At 36.1% G+C, this 27,312-nt stretch overlaps 1 protein-coding gene across 7 annotated transcripts in view; it reads left to right on the forward strand.

Moving 5' to 3' along the window:
• The window catches only part of MAP3K4 (mitogen-activated protein kinase kinase kinase 4), a 176,181-nt gene that overhangs the window by 19,660 nt on the left and 129,209 nt on the right, over positions 1-27,312 (forward strand). Inside the window, exon 1 of one of the 7 annotated variants that reach the window (XM_077120787.1) lies at positions 13,676-17,349. The exons of the other annotated variants lie outside the window; for them this stretch is intronic. The gene's annotated coding sequence lies outside the window, so the exon portion shown is untranslated. Of the gene's footprint in view, positions 1-13,675; positions 17,350-27,312 lie in introns of those variants that run through there. 7 annotated transcript variants of the gene reach the window in all.

Consider the following 27,312-nt stretch of genomic DNA (forward strand, 5'->3'; position numbering starts at 1 on the left):
TTAGTGTTCTCACTTGTTTGTACAGTCAGCAGCACTCTCAGTTTGACATAGTTTTCATTGGTCCAAAGAGCAAAGACCCAACAAACACAGCCCCACCAAATTTCAAAACAAAACCTTCCCTAATTTCTTTTCCCTCCCCACTGATTATTTACTCCTGGCATTGCTGTGGTACTGTTGCTGCCTTCCTGTTAACTATAGGCCATACCATGCAATATTAGTTTTCCCCCATACCTTTCTATTATTGACTCTCTGTATAAGATTATGCCTTTGAATGAGTTCATGAGAGAAGTTATTTATAATTGTGTGATTAATCGGGGGAATACATGGAACTATATATCCCCTTTCAATCATATTCACCTTCAATATGCAAATTTTACTTATAATTAGCTACCTACTAATTAGCTACCATCACTTCTGTCTGTTTCCTTGCATCTAAATTCAACCTCATTGGGTAACATTTCCACCATCTCTACCTTCTTTGTAACTCTAGGTCCCATATAGTCTGCGGTGGAATCCTTTGAGGTTTCCCTTTACTGAAGTCATAATAGCAAAACCATACAGTATCTGTCCTTTTGTGGCTGACTTATTTCTTTTTTAATTAATTAATTAATTAAACATAACATACAAACATAAACATTCTTACCATATGATCATTCCATTCTTGATATATACTCAGTAGCTCACAATATCATCACATAGTTGTATATTCATTATCATGATCATTTCTTAGAATATTTGCATCAATTCAGAAAAAGAAAACAGAAAAAAATTCATATATACCATACCCTTACCCCTCCCTTTCATTGATCACTAGCATTTCAATCTACTAAATTTATTTTAACATTTGTTCCCCCTATTATTTATTTTTAACCAAAATGTTTTACTCATCTGTTGATAAGGTAGATAAAAGGAACATCAGTTTGTCTGGCGTACTTCACTCAGCATTGTGTCTCAGGGTTTATCCATGTTATCATAGGCTTCTGGACCTCAATTTGCCTTACTGCTGCATAATATTCCGTCATATTTATATACCACATTTTCTTTACCCACCCATCTGTTGATAGGCACTTGGATTGTTTCCATCTTTTGGCAGTTGTAAATAGTGCCACTGTGAACATCACTGTGCGAAAGTATGTTCGTGTCACTGCTTCCAGCTCTTCTGGGTGTATACTGAGTATTCGTATTGCCTGGTGTGTTAGTTAGGGTTCTCTAGAGAAAAAGAATCAACAGGGAACACTTGCAAATATAAAATTTATGAAAGTGTCTCACGTGACCGTAGGAACGCAGAGTCCAAAATCCACAGGGCAGGCTCCGAAGCCGATGACTCCAATGGATGGCCTGGATGAACTCCACAGGAGAGGCTCACCAGCCAAAGCAGGAATGCAATCTGTCTCCTCTGAGTCCTCCTTAAAAGGCTTCCCATGATTGGATTTAGCATCACTAATTGCAGGAGACACTCCCCTTTGGCTGATTACAAATGGAATCAGCTGTGGATGTAGCTGACGTGATCATGACCTAATCCTATGAAATGTCCTCATTGCAATGACAGGCCAGCGCTTGCCCAATCAGATGAACAGGTACCACAACTTGGCCAAGTTGACACCTGTCCCTAACCATGACACCTGGTTGTAGGGCAACCACCAAACTATCTTTCACAGTGGTTGTACCATTGTACATTCCCACCAGCAGTGAGTAAGTGTTCAAATTTGTCCATATCCTTTCCAAATTTGTAGTTTTCTGTTTGTTTAGTAGCGGCCATTCTTATAGGTGTGAGGTGATGTCTCATTGTGTAGTCTTGATTTGCATTTCCCTTATAGCTAATGAAGATGAACAGCACTTCATGTGCTTTTAAGCCATTTGTATTTGCTCTTCAGAAAAATATTTATTCATATCCTTTGCCCTGTTTATAATTGGGTTGCTTGTTCTGTTGTTGTTGAGTTGTATAATTTCTTTATGTACACAGAACATCAATCCTTTATCCAATATTTTGTTTCCAAATATTTTCTCCCATTGGGTTGGCTGCTTTTCACCTTTTTGAAGAAGTCCTTTGAGGCACAGAAACTTTTGATTTTAAAGCATTCCCATCTATCAGTTTTTTCTTTCATTGCTTGTGCTTTGGTGTGAAGTTTAAGAAGCCACCTCCTGTTACTAGGTCTTGACGATAGTTCCCTTTATTTTCTTCTAAGAGTTTTATAATATTGGCTCTTATATTTAGGCCTTTAATCCATTTTGAATTAATTTTTTGAATAGGGAGTAAGGTAGGGGTCCTCTTTCATTCCTTTAGCTATTGCTATCCCATTCTCCCATTTCCGTTTATTGAAAAGATTGTTCTGTCCCAGTTCAGTGGATTTGGGGACTGTATTGAAAATCAGTTGACCGTATATTTGATGGTCCATCTCCACACTCTGGATTCAGTTCCATTGTTCAGTATGTTCATCTTTGTGCCAGTACCATGCCATTTTTACTGCGGTGGCTTTATAAAGCTTTCAAATTATGAGTTTTAGTCCTCTCACTTTGCTCTTCTTGTTTAGGACATCTTTAGCTGTGCAAGGTCTCTTTCCCTTCTACATAAATTTGATAACTAGCTTTTCCATGTCTTCGAAGTAAGTTGTTAGCATTTTGATTGGTATTGCATTAAATCTGTAGATCAGTTTGGGTAGGATTGACATGTTAACGACATTCAACTTTCCTGTCCATGAGCATGGAATATCTTTACATTTACTTAAATCTTCTTTGATTTCTTTTAGCAGTGCTTTGTAAATTTCTGTGTCCGATCCTTGATATCCCTGGTTAAGCTTATTCCTAGATGTTTGATTCTTTGGGTTGCAATTTTGAATGGACTTTTTTTCCTTAATTTTCTCCTCAATTAGATCATTACCTGTGTATAGAAACATTATTGATTTTTGTACATTAATCGTGTATGCTGCCATTTTGCTGAATTTGTTTATTAACTCAAATAGCTTTGTCATTGATTTCTGAGGGTTTTCTAAGTATAGGATCATGTGTTATCTGCAAACAATGAAAGTTTTCTTCTTCTTTCCTTGTGTGGATGCCTTTTATTTATTTCTCTTCTTTAATCTCTCCAGCTAGGACCTCTAGTACAGTGTTGAATAATAGCGGTGACAGTGGGCATCCTTGTCTTGTTCCCGATCTTAGGTGAAGGCTTTCAGACTTTCACTGTTGAGTTTGATGGCTTTGGGTTTTTCATGTCTGCCTTTTATGATATTGAGGAAGTTTCCGTCCATTCCTACCTTTTAAAGAGTTTTTGTCAGAAAAGGATGCTGGATTTTTGTTGAATGCCTTTTCAGCATCAATTGATATGGTCTTGTGATTTTTACTTTTCAGTTTGTTAATGTGCAGTATTACATTGATTTATTTTCCTATGTTGAACCACTTTTGCATTCCTGGTATAAACCCCACTTGGTAGTGTTGCATAATTCTTTTAATGTGTCATTGGATTCCATTTGCTAATATTTTGTTCAGAATTTTTGCATCTCTCTTCATTAGGGCGATTGGTCTGCAGTTTTCCTTTCTTGTAGCATCTTTATCTGGTTTTGGTATTAGAGTGCTGGTAGTGTCATAAAGTGAATTGGGTAGCATTCCTTCTTCCTCAGTTTTTTGTGGGAGTTTGTGCAGAATCGGGATTAGTTCTTTTTGGAGTGTTTGTTAAAATTCCCCTGTGAAGCCTGGGCTTTTGTTTGCAGGAAGTTTTTTGATGACTGATTGTATCTAATTGTAATTGATTTCCTGAGATCTTTCTTCTTCGAGCAATGTAGGTATTTCTTGTGTTTCTAGGATTTTGTCCATTTCATCTAAGTTGTTTAGTTTGTTGTATTCTCTTATGATTTTTAAGATTTCTTCAGGATCCATGGTAACAGTCCACTCTCAGTTATGATTTTATTTGTGTCTTCTCTTTTTCTTTGTCAGCCTAGCAAGGGGTCCATCGATTTTACCAAAATCACCTTCTGGTTTTGTTGATTCTTTCTATTGTGCTCTTGTTCTCCAGTTTCTTTCTGCTTTATTTTGCTATTTCTCTTGATCTGTTTCCTTTGGGGTTAGTTTCGTGTTCTTTCTCTAATTTCTCCAGTTGAGCAGTTAAGTCCTCGATTTTTGCTCTTTTTAATATAGTCATTTATGGCTATAAATTTCACTCTCAGCCCTACCATTGCTGCATCCTGTAAGTTCTGGTATGTTGTGTTCTCATTTTCAGTTGTCTCCAGTTATTTACTGATTTCTCTAGTAATTTCTTCTTTGACGTACTGATTATTTAAGAGTATGTTGTTTAATCTCCATGTATTTGTGGAAGCTCGTCGTCTTTGGTGATTATTAATTTATAGCTTCCTTCCATTGTGGGCAGAGAAAATACTTTGGATAATTTCACTCTTACTAAATTCAAGGTCTGTTTTATGTCCTAGTATATGATCTATCCTGGAAAAAGCGCCAGAATGTATATCCTGGTATTTTGGAGTATAACAATCTATATATGTCATTAGGTCTATCTAATTCATTTGTTGCATTGTTTAAGTTCTCTATTTCCTTGTTGATTCTCTGTTTGGTTGTTCTATCTATAGAGGAGAGTAATGTATTGAAGTTTCCCACTAATACTGTTGAAATGTCTATAGCTCTCTTCATTTTTGCCAATATTTGCCTCATGTTCTTTGGAACTCTTTGCTTGGGAGCACAAACGTTTATGATTGTTATTTCTTCTTGATGAATTGTCCCTGTTACTAATATGTAGTGTCCTTCTCTGTCTCTTATGGTCTCTTTCTGTATGAAGTCTGTTTTATCTTGTTAGTATAGCCCCTCCTACTTTCTTTTGGTTACAGCTTGCATAGAACATCTATTTCTATCCTTTCACTTTCAATCCATTTGTGTTCTTGGGTCTAAGATGTGACTCTTGTAAATAGCATATAGATGGATTATTTTTAAATCTGTTCTGCCAATCTATATCTTTTAATTGGTGAATTTAGTCTTTTAGTTCAAAGTTATTACTGTAAAAACAGTTCTTGAATCTACCATGTTATCCTTTAGTTTTTATTCATAAAATCTGTATATTCTTTTCCCTCTCTTTTTTTGTCCTTTAATTACTCTTACTGGTATTCTTCAATTTGGTGTCCTTCTCCAGACTTCCCTCTCTTAGTCTTATTTCTTCAGCTGTTAGGTCTCCCTTGAGTATTTCTTGGAGGGTGCATTTTGTTGACTAGTTTTCTCAGTCTTTGTCTTAGAAGATTTTAATCTTTCCCTCAATTTTGAACTATAGCTTGGCTGGATACAGAATTCTTGGCTGGAAGCCTTTTCATTCAGGATCTTAAATACATCATACCACTGCCTTCTAACTTCATAGTACTGTTGAGTAGTCCAAACTCAGACTTACGTGCTTTCCCTTCCCTTATGCTACTTTCAGGACTTTCTGCTTCTCTTCAACATTTGACAGTCTGATTAGTAAGTGTCTTGGCATAGGCCTATTTGGCTTTATTCTGTTTCAGGTTTGTTGGGCCTCTTTGATTTTTCATTTTTATGTCTTTTATAAGGGTTAGGAAGTTTTCTCTGATTGTATCTACAGCTAATCTTCCCCAGCCCTTTACTCTTCTTCTGGGACATCATGATTTTTATATTTGTGCACCTTTTGTTGTCCATCATTTTCCTGAGATCCAGGCCCCTTTTTTTCCATCTTTCTTGCCATTTGTACTTTTGTGCCCTCTAGTTCAATTGTTCTGTCGTCTAGTTCACTTATTCTTCCTTCTGCTTCTTTGACTCTGCTGTCATGTGTCTGTAGTGTATTTCTAATTTGATCTACAGTGTCTTTCATCTCTGTGAGATCTGCTATGTTTCTATTTAATCTTTCAAATTCTTTATGCTCTTCTACTGTCTTCCTCATATCTTTTATTTCTTTATAAATATCTTTGAGTAGTTGTTCAATATTCTGTGTCCCCTCTGGTGTTTTGATTTGGTCTTTTAGCTAGACCATTTCTGCCTGAATTTTAACATGCTTTGTGATTTTTTTGTTGCTTAGAGAAGTTTCCTTACAGTTGGGGTGAAGGGCAGAGGTATGAGGCCTGGTATGGGGGACAGGACAGGAACTCCTTGCTGGCTTCTCTATGTTCTTAGCTCTGGGCTCTCTGTCATGCACTGAGTATGCCCCTTGTGATGGGTAGCTAACTACTACCTTGTGCTGCCCACATGTGCTGCCAGCTGTGGAGCTGCTTGGGGGAGTTTCCCCAGCTAGGAGCTGGGGTAGGCTGGAGCTGGATGATAGTCTGCGTTCTTGAATCTGCATTTCCATGCATGCCACCATCTACCCCCAGTGTGGCCATGTCTGAAAAGACTCACCTTGCTTTCCCTGTCCTGATTCACCTGCCTTTCACTACCAGTACCTCCCTATGGAATGCTGAAGACCCTTCTCGATCATTCACTCCCCAGGACTGCAGTCCTGTTTATCTTTTTTTTTTCAGATGTATGGTCAAGGAATTGAACCTAGGTCTCACGCCTGGAAGGCAAGCATTTTACCACTAACCACCTGCGCACCCCCTGCTTGTCTTTTCCATCCCTTCTCTCATTGCTCCATGGAGCAGGGGTGAAAGCAACCTACCCTACTCCAGCATCTTTTCAATTGTAATTTATTTTGCATGTTATTCTTAAAGGTTTTTGGAATTCTGAATGACCCTTAGAGTATCATAAATCATGCTACTCAATTCAGAATTGTAACACTGCTGGTTTAAATCAGATTAAGTGATTTGTCTAGGTCAGTAGGCATATAGTTCAGTCTTTGTCTTTGGAAGTTCTCTTTAGTTTTATGTAACTTGTCATGTCTTTGTAACTTAGTATTGTTTTCATTTTTAACATTATATACTAAATTTAAGAGTAATATTTCTCACATTGATATATCTGCTACATCAGAAAGGTAAGTGAAACTTGCTGCTTACTTAATAGGACTAATCAGAAATCTGATTATAAAAGCAACAGATGTTGATTGTGGAAAAATATGAAAAATATAAAGAAGAAAATAATGAGCCATATCCCTACCATCTAAAAATAATTACCGTGAGCATTTTGGCATATTTCTTTTTTGGTCCTTGTGTGTGTGTGTGTGTGTGTGTGTGTGTGTGTGTATTCCCCCCTCACTCCTCCCATGTACAGAATAAATACAGTATTTTTTGAAAATACCTTATCATGAGAACTTTCCCATTTTGTTAACATGGAGATATAGTTTATATACCAAACCACACAGTATAAAGTATACAGTTCAATGGTTTTAGTATTCAGAGTTGTTCAATCATTACCAGTCAATTTTAGAACATTTTCATCATTCCCAAAGAAATCCAACATCCATTAGCAGTCACTCCCCATTCCCTTCCAGCCCTGCTGCACCGCAGCCCTTTACTTTCTGTAGAAGCTTTTATTGTCATGTAGTCTAATTCATCAGTATTTTTACTTTATAAATAGAGCCTTTTGTGACCTTTGTGTAAGAAATCTTTGCCCATTCTAGGGTTGTGAATACATTGTCATGTGTCTTATAAAAGTGTGATTGTGAGACCTTTTTTTGTAAACATTTTTATTGGTAAAAGTATTCTTTATGTATATACTGTAATTTAATGAATTGTTCTTGAATATTTTATAATATACATGATGATTCTCTTTCTTTCCTAATATCTTTAATGACTGATAAAACATCTTTATGTATTTTAAATTACTTCTTTCAGATAGATTCCTAGGTCATAAGATTATTTTAAGAGTTTTAAGGCTCTTGAGATATATTGCTTACTATCTTGGAATATACAAAGGGAAGGTGGTCCTTTATGGTTAGCCTTTTCTTAGAACACAAAAGAGTAAGGGGATTTCTTCCCCATTGCTGCTGTCTAGGAGTACAGGGTACAGTGTTCAGCATCGTCAGAGGTGATATGTGTAAGTGGGATAAATAAAGTGTCCTTTATTTATACATTGAGTATCTTCATTTGTATTTCATAGCTTGAAGCAATTTATTTAATCATAAATATCTGGCCATAAGCTTTTTGGTCTCTGAAAATCTGTAAAGAAAGTTTACCTTTTTAAAAAATTGCTTGTGGTTCATATTTTTTGTGTCTTCTGCTCTTAAAGAGACTTCATTTCCAGCTGTTTTATGCTTACTTAACTACTTGAAGTTGACTTTTAGGGAATAATATAATATATTTTATCAAATAGAAGATGCCATTGATTGTAAGATGTACCACTAAGAAAAGCACTGCCAATTAAACTATGACTTTTTTATATTGGTTATAAGATTCAGGGCTAACAGAGATGTTAAGTTATGGGGAAAATATGTGTTTTAGAATGAACAAAACATGATAAAACCATGACTCTTGCTATAGGGCAAGTCTGCTGGCTTCTTCTGAGCCATCCTGTAAATTTCACAAATAGTATAGGGTAAAAGTAGAATATAGTTATTTTTGTTAAGTAACATTTGGCCTATTCTTAGCCCACCTATAAGGACTTCTGTTGTGTAGGAACTATGTTCTAGTTTGCTAGCTGCCTGAATGCAATATACCAGAAATGGAATGGTTTTTAAAAGGGGAATTTAATAAGTTGCTAGTTTACAGTTCTAAGGCCAAGAAGATGTCCCAACTAAAACAAGAAATGTCCAATCTAAGGCATCGAGGGAAAGATACCTTGATTCAAGAAGGCCAATGAAGTTCAGAGTTTTTCTCTCATTTGGAAAGGCACATGGTGAACACTGCATCATCTGCTAGCTTCTTCTCCTGGCTTCCTGTTTCATGAAGCTCCCCAGGAGGAATTTTCCTTCTTCATCTCCAAAGGTCGCTAGCTGGTGGCTACGTCATTCTGCTCTGTTCTCTCTGAATCTCTTTTATTCTCCAAAATGTTTCCTCTTTTATAGGACTCCAGAAACTTATCAAGACACACCCAAGTGGGTGGAGACATGTCATCACCTAATCCAGTTTAACAACCACTCTTGATTAAATCACATCTCCAGGGAGATGATCTTATTTCAGTTTCAAACATACAGTATTGAATAGGGATTATTCTGCTTTTATGAAATGGATTTAGATTAAAACATGTCTTTTCTAGGGGACATACATCCTTTCAAACCAGCACAAACTGAGTACTCATTCCCATTGGGTAACGTTTTTCCTGATAGTTCTCTTCCTGGAAGCTTTTTCTGTCTTTTATTTTTCGACATTTGGAGTGTTCCTCCTCCCTTTTCTTCCTGTTATAAACAATGTTATGAGCATCGCTCCTTAGCCAGTCTTTATTTACATCCAAGATGATTTTCTTATAATAAAATCCAGAAAGTAGAAATGCTGTGTCAGACAGTGTGGATATTTTTTAAATCTTTGATTCATATTGCCAAATTGCTCTTCAGGAAATTTATGCCAATTTATACTCCTACCAGGAATGTATGAGAGTTTATTCTTTTCATTACAGTTATAATCTTCATCAGTTTGCTAGGTTAAAACAAGGACTTCTAGTTTTAAATGTGTGCTTTTTGTGATTATTTGTGAGATCAAACCTGGGCTTATTTCAATCAGCTTTTGACATTTGTTTCTATTATCTTTCAAAAACTGTTCTTAAATTTTTCTCCCTCTCTTGACTGTGAATTACTTTAGGGCAATAGCTGTCACCTTAGGCGTTCTTTTTATCCCTCAAGTGCCAGTGAAGTGCCTACCATGTCAGATGCCCAGGCTGTGTTTGGTAAATAAATGAATAAATTTGTGTTTGGCGGTATTGAAACTTCATGGTATTGAATCCATACAGTGTTTTTTTTTGACTTGTAGTGACCTTAAGATATTTGCATCATAAATAATCTCAAGTAGTATTTCAAGATCAAATAGTACTTAATTGGAAATTTATCTCTGCTTTAGGTTATTTCTCTTAAATCTCTTAGATTAAAATGTGCTTTTTTTCCTTTTGAAATAGGCTGTCTTAGAAAATTCTATTTTAAATGAGTCATTTTGATCCACTAAAGTTCGTTTTCCAACTTAATCCTTAGCCCATCTAAACTAATAGCATAATTTCCCTGCTTCTTATTTTCTTTTAAAAAGAGCTGATAAAGTTGACAATACTATTAAACAGAGGTTTAGAATCATATTACTAATCACTTTGCTGTGTTTACTGTCATTAACCCTTGTGAAATATTCAAACACTAAAAGTTTAATTATTTGAAAAGTTCTCATAGAAAACATTTTATGTAACTTTTAAATTTACAACTCTGGAAATTTTAAAGTAAGGTTCATTTAAGGCTATGACATTATTCTTAGCTTGTTTAGCTTTTAGTTGTGCTTTTTTGTGCATCTTATTCCTCAGGGTGTTAGGAGTGTCTGATCCTTGGAGTATCTTAAATTAGCTACTAAAGTGAGAAATGTAACACTTCTGGTGCTTTTGGTTTAGACACTTCTGATGTGTAATTCTAGAAGTATTTGTAAGGAGAAAAGCTGAAGGAACAACAAAAAGAAGTATGAGAGGGGGCTGAGGAGTTTGGGACTACAAAGAAGAAATAGAAGGTGGGGAGAAAATAAGAGGCTGCAGTACTCAATATAGCATTCCTGTTCTGATGGGCTTTCGAAAGGGAAGTCTTATGAAAACTTTTAAGGAAAATCCTTTTAAGGAAAGTTTTGCTAGCAGAATAAATCAAATTGAGTACTGAAGAAGTTTCCGATCGGGTGCTGACTCAGCCTTCAATAAATTGATAAAAATGATAATGTAGTGACTTTTTCTATTCAATTAAACTTACTTTTTAGGGTAAAATTGTCTTTTTGAAATGATTTTAGATACTTTTTTTGTTTTGTTTTTTTTTCATGGGCAGACACTGGAATCGAACCTGGGTCTCCAGTATGGCAGATGAGAACTCTGCCTGCTGAACCACCGTGGCCATGGACTACCCTAGATACTTTAAAAAATGTCTTTGCTTGGCGAACAAAAAGTAAAAAGGTGGCAGTCTTATATTGGTTGCCCTTCCTTCCTCACTCCCCATTCCTCCTCACCTCCCTAACACGGTCTTCCTTACCCTTGTGTTCTGAATTACTTTAAGCCCAACCTGTTCGACTTCGTTTTTATCTCTAAATATCAAATTATATATATATATATATAAAACAGCCTCACAAAATCCAGAAATAATAATCACCGGATTTAATGTGTCTGCTCTAAAAGCTTACGATCTAGTTTTCTTATAAAAGTTTTCTTAAGCAGTTTCTAAGGTGACCATACCACTCTTGTTCTTTTGTTTCTGGCTTATTTTGTCTCACCAAATGTCCCACATATTCATTCACATCGTTGCATGCCTCACGACTTTGTTTCTTTTTGTAGCAGCACAGCTTTTGTTCGTAAGCGTACACCATAATTCAGCAATCTATTTCTCTGTCAGTGCGTCCTTCAGCCACCTGTATTCATAGGGCATCATGAAGAGGGCCCAAAGTCCACAGTCCATCAACATTCTCAATTTTACATAATTTAATTGTTCCCAAGGGAAAGAAAACCAATAAACACACCCTTGCCAAATAGGAAATCTAAACCTCCTCTTAACTCTTGTCCCTCCCCCAATTATTTACCTCTGCTGTTGGCTGTGGTAGTGCTGATGGTTTCCTTTTGAACATAGCTCATAGCGTGCAATAGCAATTTCCTCCCTGTACCCTAGATTTAAACACTGGTTGTACAAAAATCATATCTTTGAAGTAATTCTTGCGAGAACTACTTCATATTTTGTGTTTGTCAGTGGGACATGTAGGTCTATACAATTCCTTTCGATCTTGTTTGTCTTCAATATGATAATATTACTTCTAGACCCACTAGAGAACCACCTTCACTCCTATCTATTCCCTTACATTTGAGTTCAACCTCTTTAGCTAACGGTTCACCCATCTCTTGCTTCTATGTATCTCTGAGTCTCCTATATTCTGTATTATAAGCCTCTGATTATACCTTTATGCTGGTCATAAAAGTGGAATCATACAATATCTATCCTTTAGTGTCTGGCTAATTTCACTCAGGTACAATTATTGTCCTTATTTTACAAATGAGGAAACGGAGGCATAGATTAGTTAAGTGACTGCTGAGGATCACACAGTCCCTGACTGAGCCTGGATTTCAGTTCAAGTTATTTGACTACTGAGCCAGTTCTCTTAACTCTGGGTATAAGTTCTTGAGCCTGGATTGGGAGACTTCCACTGGGTACCTTTTTTGTTCCTTATCACTTAAGATAATGATTTTTTTTCTCTATCTCTGGTCCCAGAACCTCAAGGCACCCCCACAGACACCTTGTGTATCCTTAAATTGTCTTAAAAATCCCTCACCTTCCATTCACTATATAATTTACACACTGACTCTTAAGTCACCTTTCCCCCCCTACACTGCCGCCTAGCCCTTGCTCCCTGAGGCTACCAGGGACCTCCTCTTAAGTCACCTGTGAATCTCAACCATTTAAGACTAGCAAACATTTCTTACCCACTCTGACCCTACAGCAGGGATTTGCAAATAGGCAAGGCAGGTGATAGAGTTTCTTGTGTTACTTTTTCCAAGTGAATGTGTCTGAGCCTAACCTCAAGCATCTGTACCAGCTTTGCTAGTACTTCTGATGCCCACTAAAGGCAGAGAATATGCTGTTGTTTTCTGGCATTTTCGCTGACTGCTTATATCCACAAATCGTCCTTCTATCTATTACTTAAATGTTATAACATCTAAATATAAATGCTGGCTCATTTACTATTTCTTTGAGAGCTCATTTATTTATAAGGCTTCAAATATCATTTCCTGTATATGCTTAAATATACGTTGACCCCAATTATAAGTCTGTCCCATAATTTGCCATTGAAATAATTAGAAAAAACAAATTTTTCATACTTCACTGTGTTAGCTTGTTTTAAGAATGCAGATAAATTACATTGTTTACATATAGTATATTTATGAATTTACACATGCTGTTTTAAATAATATATACAAAATAGTACATTAATTTTGAATACTTTTTTTCACCCTCCCATTTCCTAAGCAATTCAAACTTTTTACGTCAATCTTTGACATCATGTATGTCCTGTTCATCATTAGAGCTACTTTTTGAGCCATTATCTTTCTCCTGTTTAAGTTGATTGAGATTTAGCACTTTCACAATCTATGTATAATACTGTCACTGGAAGTTTTATTCCAAGCCCACAGTTTTATCCCATCTATATACTTAAGGGTACATGTGACCTACACAACATAATCACATATGTATTCCTTGTTAAAATGATCTTTGAAAGGCTTTTTATGATACCTGCAGGAATAAATCAGTGAGTCCATGTTAACATTTTGGTCTTTTTGCTGTGTCAGGTGACTTTCTATGAGCATCCCAAACTAGCATTGATTGAGATTGTTTTAGGCTGACTTTCTTTCCTAAAGACTGCTTTCTTTGTTTAAAATAAAACAATTTAAAAAGTGCCCTATAATTGGAGACACTTTACAAGGACTTGTCTGCAAAAATATATCTCTAAACACTCCTCCCTCCTCCTTCAGTCATACTGAACTGAGTCACTGGCAGTTCCGCTCATTATTCTGATTACTGCTTTTTCTACATTTTCCTCTCTGACACCTCCTTGCCTTTCAGGTCATTCTCTGGGAAAGCTATTTGTTACCTTAGTTCCTAGGGGGAAGAGGACCAAACTGGAGCTTGTTCTCTGCTGACATATCCCCAATAGTGATTAATGCGAAGGTACACTTTGAATTCATTTTGAATTGGTTTGATTTCATGTTTTTGAGTTTTTCTTTTCTCTTGGTTTAAATCAGTAGCTCTTAGCCTTTTGGAAGGGGGTGACTATGCACTATTTTAAGATAATGGTGAAAAGTGTGGTTCCTTTTTCCTAGAAAAGCCACACATACAAGGTTTGCTGTATAGTTAGGTGGAGATCATGGTTCTTTTCTCAAACTAATTTTTGCCTTCTTTCCCACATACTTCCTAAAAATTCCTTATTTCAATGCTTTATTTTTAGTTTTAAAAACCAATATTCTTTTCTCTATCAGAGGGTATCTTCTGTCAGTTAACTATGCAGAGGTTTTATTTTTATTTGAGCGCTTGATATCAGCAATTAGGCTAGGGCTTTGAAGCCATATTTTGTAGGATTCAGAATCTGTGTGGCTGGCTTTAAGATTGAAGGAGACGTGACAATTGATATAAAATTAACCTTTTTGTTTTTGGAGGGAAGAGCAGAATTTTGTGTCATCAGAGGATTACCTAAAGGGTGTTAATGGCTCTTGAAAAGGATTTTAGAGCTTAGAATATTTGATTAATATTTCAGTTTATTATAGTATCCACATTTACAGTAACATGGTATAACCTTTTTCTTTGCATTATAGTACTTTTTAAACCATACTTTGTTTTGCTTGGTCAGGAGACCTGCTTCTAATTGCTTTATTTATAGGGATCATTTAATTTTTGCTTGACTACAAATGTCTGAAAAAGACCCAAAAGTCAGAAAGCCCTTTGAATTTATCTGCAGTTCTCTAAGCATGGAGGTAGTATACTTTTTTTTTTCTTTTGCATGGGCAGGCATGGGAAGAGGTAGTATACTTTTAAAATTTGAAACAGACTAAGATTTTTATGTTCAAGCTCAGAAAAAGAGATATTTTAAAGTTAGAAGTTGGCCTGTGATTTTTGAGAAAATAATTGCAACAGTGAAATAATAAGCTTGAAATATTAGCCCAGTAAATTTAAATTGTAGGTTTTGAAATGAATCAGAAAGGCTTTATCACATGAAATTGTTGAGGAAGTATATATGTCCTATCTGTCCATCCTATTGTAGCCATTACACCAAATCAATTCTCATGACCTTGCCCCTAGGTTATTGTAGTAACCTCAGCTAGTCACAATAACTCAGTTCTTTTGACCAGGCCTGCATAGACTGGGGACTGCTGCCTAAGAATGTCTAGGATTATAGTTAGAGAATTATATGGTAGGCAAAAATTAATTCTTATTCCAGCTTAAGTGAGAAAGAAAAATTGAAAGGAGAAAATTAATTAGAATATTTTCTTTGTACTTTATTTCATTTAATCATAGCTTTGAATGTGAACTATTTCAGAATTTTTCTAGTTATTCTTAAATGTGTTACTAAATGAAATCCTAATTTATTTTAATTAACCCTTTTTATAGGAGATGAGGGAGGACAGTGCCATTCCAATCATAAAATAGCAGTGTGTCACCAAACTTGTAAATTACCTTTTTTGCTGGGTGTTCTAATTTGCGAGTGACTGGAATGCAATATACCAGAAATGGAACGGCTTTTAAAAAGGGGAATTTGTTAAGTTGTTTGTTAGTTTACAGTTCTAAGCCTGCAAAAATGTCCAAATTAAAGCAAGGTTATAAAAATGTCCACTCCAAGGCATTCAAGGAAAAACACCTTGGTTGAAAAAGGCTGATAATATTCAGGGTTTCTCTCTCAACTAGAAAGGCACATGGTGAGCAAGATGACATCTGCTAGCTCTCTCTCCAGGCTTCTTGTTTCATGAAGCTCCCCTCGGGGTGTTTTCCTTCTTCATCTCCAAATGTCTCTGGCTGTGTGGTCTGCTGCTCTTTCCAAATATATTTTCTCTTTTTAAAGGATTCCAGTAAACTATTCAGGACCCACCTGGAATGGGTGGAGTCACATCTCCATGGAGATAATCTAATAAAATTCCCATCCAGTAATATTGAATGGGGATTGAAGGATGTGGCTTTTCTGGGGTACACCACAGATTCAAACCAACACACTGGGAGAACTTCTTTACATTTATGTGCTTTTTTAGGTCACTTTTGTGTAAAGCCTGTATGGTATTTGCCTTTGGTTCATCTTGAAGAGACCTTACAGCTTGAAGGTTGATTTTGAATTTAGTTATGTACCTGACACCTTTATCCTTTGATTGTCTAATTCATGCTGTATGAACAGAGCTGTTTTTGAGAAGAGAACTTTGCTAAATGTGTGGTTAAATGACTTCTAGGTCAATTCTCTACATTTGAGAATATGATAAAAACTACGACCTTCTTTACTTCAGAAAAATGTACATATTCACATGATAAAAATCTGCATTCCTTTTCAGGGGATTCGTAGACCCTAGTATTGAGATATAAAGTGATATTGCTTTGATACATTTTAACTAATTTTTTTATATTCCATACATTTTGTATGTGTTGCGCTTAGTTATATACTGGTGAGAGGTTTATTTTCTTAAACTCTACCTGGTATTTATATTTGGAATGCACAGGACCTTTAGGCCCCACATTTCCAGTAACTTCTGCATAGGCCTTATGTGTTCAAGCACAAATTACCAATTATATTCTCCTCAGTGAAGAAAAGTATAAAATTAGAAATAGGAGTTTTTGTTTTTCTTCTGAAAGTTTTAAACCCATTAAAAATTTTCCCAGTTTACATAGTTTTGTTTTGTGTGTGTGAAAAATAGCATATACAAAAAAGCAATAAATTTGAAAGCACACTGTAATAATTAGTTGTAGAACAGATTTCAGAGTTTGATATGGTTACAATTCCACAATTTTAGGTTATTCCTTCTGCTTCTCCAAAACACTGGAGATTAAAATCAATATAATGATTCAGCAGTCACCCATTGTTTGTTAAATCCCATCTTTTCAATTATAACTCCTCCTTCTCCTTTGATTGTTCTCCCAATCTTTAGGGGTATTTGGGCTACGTCCATTCTAACATTTTCATGTTGGAAAGAAAGGGGTGTCTACAGTATGTGATAGGGAGATGAAAGTAGTTGATGTTCTTGGATAGGCTAACTCCTCTGGATTTCAGTACTTATCTGGCTTAGGAGCCCAGCTGGAAGGTGTAGGTTTCTGGAAAGTAATCATAGTACATGGGCCCTTTACAGAATCTCAGATAAATCTCTAGGTTTTTTTTAGGATTGGCAGAAATGGTTTTGGTTGGGATTTCATGAGGAATAGCAATATCTAGCTGAAACTTGTGTTTAAGAGTAGCATCCAGAATAGCCTCTCGACTCTATTTAAACTCATTCAGCCACTGATACCTTATTTGTTTTAATTCTTTTCCTCCTGTCATTCCCTGATGACAAGAAAGCATTGTCAGTCTCACGGTGCCAGTGCCAGGATCATCCCTGGGAGTCATAGTGCACGTTTCCAGGGAGACTTTCACCCCTGGCTGTCATGTCCCCACATAGGGGGAAGGGTAATGATCTCACTTGCACAGTTGGGCTTAGGCAGAGAGAGGCCACATCTGAGTAACAAAAGAGGTCCTGTGGAAGTAACTCTTGGCATAACTGTAGCAGGCTAAGCTTCTCCACTATGTAAATAAGCTTCACAGGAGCAAGCCTAAAGATCAAGGGGTTGGCCTTTTGACTTGGGAGTCCCTAATATTTGAGACAGTATCAGCAGTTTCCCTAACGGTAAGTAAAGTTTAGTAGTTCTTTATTTGTTCTCCCATCCCTCTAGGAACTTTGCCAATACTTTAAAATTATTTGTTCAGCATACTTTGGGATGTATCTGGGCATTTCATTAAGCTAAACAGAATTACACGCCCTCATTCCCATTCTGGACTCCCTCTGTTTGGATTGCTTAAATGTTCTATCCAGACAGATTGAGTTAGAGTATGTGTTAAAGAAAATTTAGGTTCTGGACAAAAGAAACTTCTCTTCCTTTGGTCTCATAGAGTAGGTGAAATTCTAAAATACAGTCAGTGTCTTCCTTACCCCTGTATTCTGATTTGCCTTACTCCCAACCAGATCAGCTTCCTTCTTATCTCTAACTGAAGCCTGATCTCTTTTTCATTTTCTTTAACAGTTGTTGTATATGGCAGTGCTGACTTTCTGAATTGCAAAGCTCCTACTCTGAATCTTAGGTGTCACACAGGTACCCAAAGTTCCAGGGAAATACCAGATTATACATATATAGCATAACCTCTCAAAGTCTAGAAATAATTGAGCATCACATGTAATGTCCAAAGTCAAGAGTCCATGTCTCACATTATCCTCACTTAGTGGTATAATCATCAGCAGTCTCAGTTTTAGACAATTTCCATTGTGCCCAAGAGAAAAATGATCAATAAACACACCCTCACCAAATAGAAAATCCAAACCTTTCCTTAACTCTTGTCAGTCCCCTCCACCCCCCCGTTATTTAACCTTGGTGTTACTGGGGTATTGTTGATGTCTTCTTGTTACCATAGCCCATAGCATACAAGAGTAGTTTTCCCCCATACCCCAATATTTTAAACTCTTTGTACAAGATTCATACCTTTGAAGTAGTTTATGCAAGAACTTATTTTTATTTGTGATGCTAATTGGTGGGATACATGGCTCAATGCAACTCCTTTCAATCATGTTCACCTTCAATATGGCAGTGTTACTTATAGACCCACAAATGAGCTGCATTCACATCTGTCCACTCCCTTATATTTAAGTTCAACCTCATTAGCTAACCACTCACCCAAATCTAGCTTGCTTGTATCTCTAGGTCCCTTATATTCTGTAGTATAAGCTAAGTATATTCTAAGTTTACTTTTACTGTGGCCATAAGAGCGAAATCATACAGTATCTATCCTTTTGAGTCTGGCTTATGTCCCTCAGCATTATGTTCTCAAGGCTTATCCACCTTGTCATGTGCTTCAGGACACAATTTGTCTTACTGCTGCTTAATATTCCATCATATGTATATTCCACATTTTCTTTATCCACTCATCTCTTGATAGACACTTAAGATTGTTTCCATCTTTTGATGATTGTGAATAATTCTGCTGTGAACATTGGTGTGCAAATGTCTGTTTGTGTCACTGCTTTCAGTTCTTCTGGGTTATATACTGAGTTGTGGTATTGCCAGGTCATAGGGAAAACTTGATATTTATTTTTCTGAGGAACCACCAGACTTTTTGATTGTGACTGTGCCAGTATACATTCCCACCAGAAGTGCGTAAGTGTCCCAATTTCTCCACATCCTTTCAACATTTGTAGTTTCCTGTTTGTTTAATAGCAGCCATTCTTACAGGTATGAGGTGGTATCTTATTGTAGTCTTGATCTGTATTTCCCTTGTAGCTAATAAAAATGAGCATCTCTTCATGTGCCTTTTAGCCATTTGTATTTGCTCTTTGGAAAAATGACTGTTCTTTAGACCATTTTATAACTAAATTGTTTGTTCTTTGGTTATTAAGTTGCATGATATTTTAAAAAATATTTTTATTGACAAAACAACACACAAACACAAACATTCTTAACGTATGAACATTCCATACTTAGTAAATAATCAGTGGCTCACAGTATCATCAAGTAGTTGTATATTCATTACCATGATCATTTCTTAGAACATTTGCATCACTCCAAAAAAAGGAATAAAAGAAAAAAAGAAAAAACTCATACGTATCATACCCCTTACCCCTCCCTCTCATTGACCACTAGTATTTCCATATATATATATTATATACACTTTTTTTTTTTTAATTACTTGGGCAGGCACTGGGAAATGAACCTGGTTCTCTACCATGGCTGGAGAGAACTCTGCACTGAGCCACCGTGGCCCACCCTACCCAATATATTTTAACTTTTGTTCCTCCTATATTGTGCATAGAAACATCATTGATTTTTGCACATTAATGTTGAATTCTCTCACCTTGCTGTATTTTTTTATTAGCTCAAGAAGCTTTGTCATAGATTTCTTAGGATTTTCCAAATATAGTGTCATGTCATCTGCAAGTAATGAAAATTTTACTTCTTCCTTTCCAATTTGGATGCTTTTATTTCTTTTTCCTGCCTGATTGCTCTAGCAGAGCTTCTAATACAATGTTGAATAGTAGTTGTGACAGAGGGCATCCTTATGTCATACCCTATCTTAGAGGGAAGGCTTTTAGTCTCTCACCATTGAATCTGATGCTGGCTGTGGGTTTTTCATGTATGTCCTTTATGATATTGAGGAAATTATCTTTCTTTCCTACCCTTTGAAGTGTTTTTATCAGAAAAGAATGTTGAGCTTAGCTGAATACTTTTTTTTAGCATCTATTCAGATGATCATGTGATTTTTCCCTTTTGATTTGTTAATATCCTGTATTACATTAAGTGATTTTCTTGTGTTGAACCACCCTTGCATTCCTCATATAAACCCTACTTAGTTGTGCTATGTATTTCTTTTAATACGTAGTTGTATTCAATTTGATAGTATTTTAATGAGAATTTTGGCATCTTTATTCATTAGGGAGATTGGCCTGTAGTTTTCCTTTCTTATGGCATTTTTATCTTATTTTAGTATTATAGTAATGTTAATTTCTTACAGTAAGTTAGGTAGTATTCCTTTTTCCTCAATTTTTTGGAAAAATTTGAGCAGGATTAGTATTAGTTCTTTTTGGAATGTTTGATAGCATTCCCCTGTGAAGCCATCTGGCCCTGAGCTTTCCTGTGTAGGAAGATTTTTGATGACTGATTGACTCTCCTTACTTGTGATTGGTTTGTTGAGATCTTCTATTTCTTCTTGAGTCGATACAGCTTGCTTGTGTGTTTCTAGAAATTTGTCCATTTCCTCTAAGTTGTCTAGTTTGTTAGTGTATAGTTGTTCATAGTATCGTCTCATGATTTTTTTTTTTTATTTCTTCAGGGTTCATCGTAACAATCTCCCTCTCATTTCAGATTTTGTTTATTTGCATTCTCTCTCTTTTATTCTTTTTCAGCTTAGCAAGGAGTCTATCAATTTTATTGATTTTCTCAACCAACTTTTGGTTCTTTTGTTTTCCAATTCATTTAATTCCGCTTTAATCTTTATTTTTCTTTTCCTGTTTGTTTTAGGGTTAGTGTGCTATTCTTTCTCTAGTTCTTCCAGGTACTCAGTTTAAGTCCTCAAATTTTGTTCCTTCTCTTTCAATATAGGCAAAGACATTCAGGGCAATAAATTTCTCTCTCAGCCCTACCTTTGCTGTGTCACATTAGTTCTGGTATGTCATATTCTCATTTTCATTCATCTGCAAATAGTTACTGATTTCTTTAGCAGTTTCTTTTTTGACCCACTCATTGTTTAAGAGTGCGTTATTTAATCTCCACATAGTTATGAACATTCTAGTTCTTTGGTGGTGATTGATTTCCACATTCATTCCATTGAGATCAGAGAAAATATTATGAATAATTTCATTCTTTTTACATTTATAAAGATGTTTCCTGCCACAGTATATGATCTATTCTGGAGAACATTCCATGAGCATGAGAAGAATGTATAACTTGGTGTTTTGGGGTATAATGATCTATATATGTCTGTGAGGTCTAATTCATTTATTACATTGTTTAAGTTCTTTATTTCATTGTTGATCTTCTGCCTGCTGGTTCTATGTATTCTGTCTATAGAGGAGAGTGGTGTATTAAAATCTCCCGTTATTATTGTTGAAATGTCTATCACTCCTTTCAGTTTTGCCAATGTTTGTCTCATGTACTTTGGAGCGCCTTGATTTATGATCAGTATTCATAATATTTATAATCATTATTGCTTCTTTGTGAATTGTCCCTTTTATTAATCTGTAGTGTCCTTCTTTGTCTCTTATGACGCCTTTACATTTCTTTTAGCTTTTTTTTATTGTGGAATGTAACATATATACAAAAAAGTAGTAAATTTCCAAGTACATTTTTAAAAAATTTTTATTCTAGTAACAAACATACAACCTAAATTCTCCTTTTAAGCACATTCAAATATATAATTCAGTACTGTTCATTACATTCACAATTTCATCATCTATTACCAAAATGTTTCTATCATATTAAGTAGAAACTGTATCTTTTAATCATTAACTCTCTATTCTGTAACCCCACTCTCTTTTTATAATCTATATTCTAGATTCTGAGTTTATGACTTTGATTTTTTGAGTTATTTCATATCAGTGAAATCATACAATATTTGCCCTTTTGTGTCTCGCTTACTTCATTCAACATAATGTCTTCAAGATCTGTCCATGTTGTGGCATGTATCAGAACTTCATTCCTTTTTCTAACTTTTTTATTGTATGATATAATATAGATACAAAAAAGAAAAAAGCAATAATTTTCAATGTACTCTTCAGCAAGTAGTTACAGGACAGATCCCAGAGTTTGTCATGGATGCCATACCATCATCTCAGATTTTTCCTTCTAGCTACTCCAAAACATTGGAGGCGAGAAGGAATATATATATATATTTATCAACACATTTAACTTCTTTTTTTCTTTTTTGTGAAAAAATGACATATATACAAAAAAGCAATAAATTTTCAAACACAGCACAATTAGTTGTAGAATATATTTCAGAGTTTGGTTACAATTCCACAATTTTAGGTTTTTACTTCTAGCTGCTCTCAGGTACTGGAGATGAAAAGAAATATTAATAGAATAATTCAGGAATCATAGTCATTTGTTAAACCCTGCCTTTTCTGTTTAACTTCACCAGCACTTTTGATCTTTCTCCCACTCATTAGAGATATTTGCATTACGCACATTTTAACTTTTTCATGTTGGAAGGGATTGTTGATAATGTGAGATGGGGGATGGAACTAGTTGATGTTCTGGAGAGGCTGGCCCCTCTGCATTTTAGGACTTATCTGGTCCAGGGACCCATCTGGAGATTGTAGGTTTCTGGAAAGTTACCCTGGTACATGGAACCTTTGTAGAATCTTATGTAATGCCCTAGATATTCTTTAGGTCTAGCAAGAATGGTTTTGGTTGGGGTTTGGCAAGTTATGACAGGTAGTATTGTCTAACTGTAGCTTGCCTAAGAGTGACCTCCAGAATAGTCCCTCACCTCTATTTGAACTCTCTCAGCCACTAATACCTTATTTGCTACACTTATTTTTCCTCTTTTGGTCAGGATGGCATTGTTGATTCCACGGTGCCAGGGCTAGTCACATCCCTGGGAGTCATCTCCCATGCCACCAGGGAGACTTTCCTCCCTTGATGTTGTGTCCCATGTAGTGGGGAGGGCAATGGTTTCACTTGCAGAGTTATTTAGTCTTAGAGAGAAAGGCCACATCTGAGTAACAAAAGAGGTCCTCCGAAGGTGACTCTTAGGCACACCTATGTGCAGGCTAAGCTCTGCTACGTACATAAGCTTCACAGGAGCAAGCCTCAAGGTTATGGGCTTGTCCTATTGATTTGGGTTTCCCTAATGTTTGATATATTATCCAGGGTTTCTCCAGTGGTAAAGATTAATAATTCCATATATTTTCTCCCATCCCTCAAGGGACTTACACTTTTTGATTATCTGCTTAGTATATTCTGGGATGTATCCAAGCATTACACTAAGCTATAGAGGATTAAAGGCCCTGATTCTTATTCTGGGCTCCCTGTGTTTGGATTGTATAAATGATCTGTCCAGACAGGTTGAGTTAGAATACATGCTACAGGAAATTTAGGTTCTGCACAAAACAAACCTATCTTCCTTTGGTCCCAAAGAGTTAAAATTCTCTATTTCCTTGTTGATCCTCTCTCTGATTGTTCTGTCTGTAGAGGAGAGAGGTGTATTGAAGTCTCCCACTATTATTGTGCAATATCTGTCGCTCCCTTCAGTTTTGCCAATGTCTGTCTCATGTCCTTTGGATCTCCTTGATGGGGAGCATAGACATTTATGATTGTTATTTCTTCTTGGCTAATTGTCCTTTTTACTAAGATATAGTGCCTTTCTTGGTCTCTTATGATGTCTTTCCACTTAAAATCTATTTTGTCTGATATTAGTATAGCTGCTCCTGCTTTCTTTTGGTTACAGCTTGCATAACCAGAAAGATGGAACATCTTTTTCCATCCTTTTACTTTTAATTTATTTGTGTCCTTGTGTCTAAGATGAGTCTCTTGTAAGTAGCGTGTAGCTGGATTGTATTTCTTAATCTATTTTGCCAATCTGTATCTTTTGGTGAGTTTAGTCCATTTACATTCTGAGTTATTAATGTAAAGGCATTTCTTAAATCTACCCTCTTATCCTTTGGACTTTCTCTGTCAAATCTATATATTCTTTTCCCTCTTCTTCTTTTTATCCTTTAAGTTACCTTTCCTGGTATTCTTCAATTCTGTGCCTTCCTCCAGACCTTTTTTTTTAAAAAAAAATTTTAAACTTTTTCATTGTATAGTATAACATATATGCAAGGCAAAGAAATAAAAAAGCAATAGTTTTCAAAGCACTCTTCAAAAAGTGGTTGCAGGATAGATCTCAGAATTTGTCATGTGCTACCATACGATCCTCTCCTATTTTTCCTTCTAACTGCTCCAGAATATAGGAGGCTAACAGGCTTAAATACTTTTTTATCATCACAATTGACTTTTTTTTCCTTCTTTTTTTTTTTTGTGAACAATAACATATATATAAAAAAGCTATAAATTTCCAAGCACAGCACCGCAATTAGTTGTAGAACATATTTCAGACTTTGACATGGGTTACAGTTTCACAATTTTAGGTTTTTACTTCTAGCTGCTCTAAAATACTGGAGACTAAAAGAGATATCAATTTAATGATTCAGCATTCATATTCATTTGTTAAGTCCTATCTTCAAGGTATAATTCCACCATCACCTTTGATCTTTCCTTACCTCTCAGTTAGGTTTTTTTGGGCTACGGCAGTTTTTCATATTGATATTGTAAGGTTCTGTCACTAATATGGGATAGGGAGATGGAACTATCTGATGTTCTGGAGAGGCTGGGCTTGGTTTCTGGATTTATCTGGACCAGGGATCCATCTGGAGGTTGTAGGTTTCTGGAAAGTTACTCTAGTACCTGGAACCCTTGTGGAGTCTTATATATTGCTCCAGGTGTTCTTTAGGATTGGATGGAATGGTCTTTGTTACAGGTTATGATAGGTAGCAAGGTCTACCTGAAGCTTGTGTGAAGCAGCCTCCAGAGTAGCCTCTAGACTATTTGAACTCTCTCTGCCACTAATACTTTATTAATTACACTTCCTTTCCCCCATTTGGTCGGATGTAATTGTTCCCACGGTGCCAGGTCTGGATTCATCCCTGGGAGTCATCTTGCATGTTGCCGGGGAGACTTTCACCCTTGGATGTCATGTCCCACGTAGGAGGGAGGGCAGTGATTTCACTTGCAGCGTTGGACTGAAAGAGACTGAAGTCACATGTGAGCAATAACAGAGGCCCTCCAGAGGTAACTCTTAGGCAAGTCTATAGGTAGTCTAAGCTTCTATGCTACCTACATAAGCTTCACAAGAGTAAGCCTCGTGATCAAGGGCATGGCCTATTGATTTGGGTGTCCCTAAAGTTTGACACAGTATCAGGGGATTCCCTGATGGTAAGGTTTAATAGTTCCATAGTCTTTCTCCCCTCCCTCAGGGGACTTTGCCAGTACTTTTTGACTATCTGCTTAATGTACTCTAAGATGTATCCAGGCATTACAGTAACCTATATAGGATTAAAGGACTTTTTTCTTATTCTGTGCCTCTGTGTTTCAGTTGTTCAAATGAGCTATACAGATAGGTTGAATTAGATTATGCACTACAGAAAATTTCAGTTCAAGATCAAATAAACCTTTCTTTCATTGGTCTCAAAGAGTATGTGTGGTTCTAAAATATAGACACTGTCTTCCTTACCCCTATGTTCTTAATTACTTTAACCCCAATCTGTTCAGCTTCGTTCTTATCTCTAAATATCAGGTTTTATATATATATATATATAAAACATCCTCTCAAAATCCAGAAATAATAATCACCACTCTGGACTTAATATGTCTGCTCTAAAAGCTTACAATCTATACCCCTGTTTTCTTATAAGCATTTTCTAAAGGTGACCATACCATTGTTCTTTTATTATTTCTGGCTTGTTTTGTCTCACCAAATATCCCACATGTTCATTTCATTCGCATTCATTGCATTCCTCACAACAATGTTCCTTTTTGTAGCAGCACAGCCTTCATTCATAAGTATACACCATTGTGCGCCATTCTACTTCTCGGTGTCAGTGCATCCTTCAGCCACCTGCTTTCATCGGACATCATGTAGAGGGCCCAAAGTCCACAGTCCATCAACATTCCCAATTTTAGATAATTTCATTGTTCCCAAGAGACAGAAAACCAATAAATACACCCTCACCAAATAGAAGGTCTAAACCTCCTTTTGACTCTTGTCCCTTACTCCATTATTTACCTGTGCTGTTGCTGTGGTAGTGCTGCTGGTTTCATTTTGAACATAGCTCATAGCATGCAATAACAGTTTCCCCCCATACCCTGGACTTAAACACTCTTTATACAAGAATCATATCTTTGAAGTAATTCTTATAAGAACTCATTCATATTTCTGGTGTGAGTCAGTGGGATATGTAGGTCTATACCATCCCTTTCAATCTTGTTCATCTTCAATATGGTAATATTACTTCTAGACCCACTAGAGAATCACTTTCGCTCTTGTCTATTCCCTTACATTGGAGTTCATCTTCATTAGCTAACGGTTCACCCATCTCTAGCTTCTGTGTATCTCTAAGTCCACTGTATTCTGTATTGTATGTCTCTGATTATACCTTTATGCTGGTCATAAAAGTGGAATCGTACAGTATCTGTCCTTTTGTGTCTGGCTAATTTCACTCAGCATTATGTCCCTGAGGCTCATCCATCTTGTCATGTGCTTCAGGATGTCATTTTGTCTTACTGCTGCATAGTATTCCATTGTGTATATATAGCACATTTTGTTGATAACTCATCTGTTGTTGGGCATTTGGTTTGTTTCCATCTTTTGGCGATTATGAATAATGTTGCTATGAACATCGATATGCAAATGTCTGTTTGTGTTGTTGCTTTCAGTTCTTCTGGATATATACCAAGTAGTGCTATTGCTGGGTCATAGGGCAGCTGGATATTTAATTTCCTAAGGAACTGCCAAACAGTCTTCCATAGTGGCTGCACCATTGTACATTCCCACCAGCAGTGCATAAGTGTCCCAGTTTCTCCACATCCTCTCCAACATTTATAGTTTCCTGATTGTTTAATAGCAGCTCTTCTTAGAGGTGGTATCTCATGTAGTCTTGATCTGTATTTCCCTTATAACCAGTGAAAATGAGCATCTCTTCATGTGCTTTTGAGTCATCTGTATTTACTCTTCAGAAAAGTGCCTGTTCATATCTTTAGCCCATTTTATAATTGAATTGTTTGTTCTTTTGTTGTTGAGTTGTATAATTTCTTTGTATGTACAGAAAATCAAACATTTGTCTGATATGTCATTCCCAAATATTTTCTCCCATTGAGTTGGCTGCCGCTTCACCTTTTTGACAAAATCTTTTGAGGTGCAGAAGCATTTGATATTGAGGAGTTCCCATTTAATCTATTTTTTCTTTTGTTGCTTCTGCTTTGGGTGTAAAGTTTAGGAAGCTACCTCCTATTACTAGGTCTTGAAGATGTTTCCCTACATATTCTTCTAGAAGCTTTATGGTGCTAGT

The sequence above is a fragment of the Tamandua tetradactyla genome, chromosome 11, assembly GCF_023851605.1.
Source record: "Tamandua tetradactyla isolate mTamTet1 chromosome 11, mTamTet1.pri, whole genome shotgun sequence".
NCBI classification, from domain to species: Eukaryota; Metazoa; Chordata; class Mammalia; order Pilosa; family Myrmecophagidae; genus Tamandua; species Tamandua tetradactyla.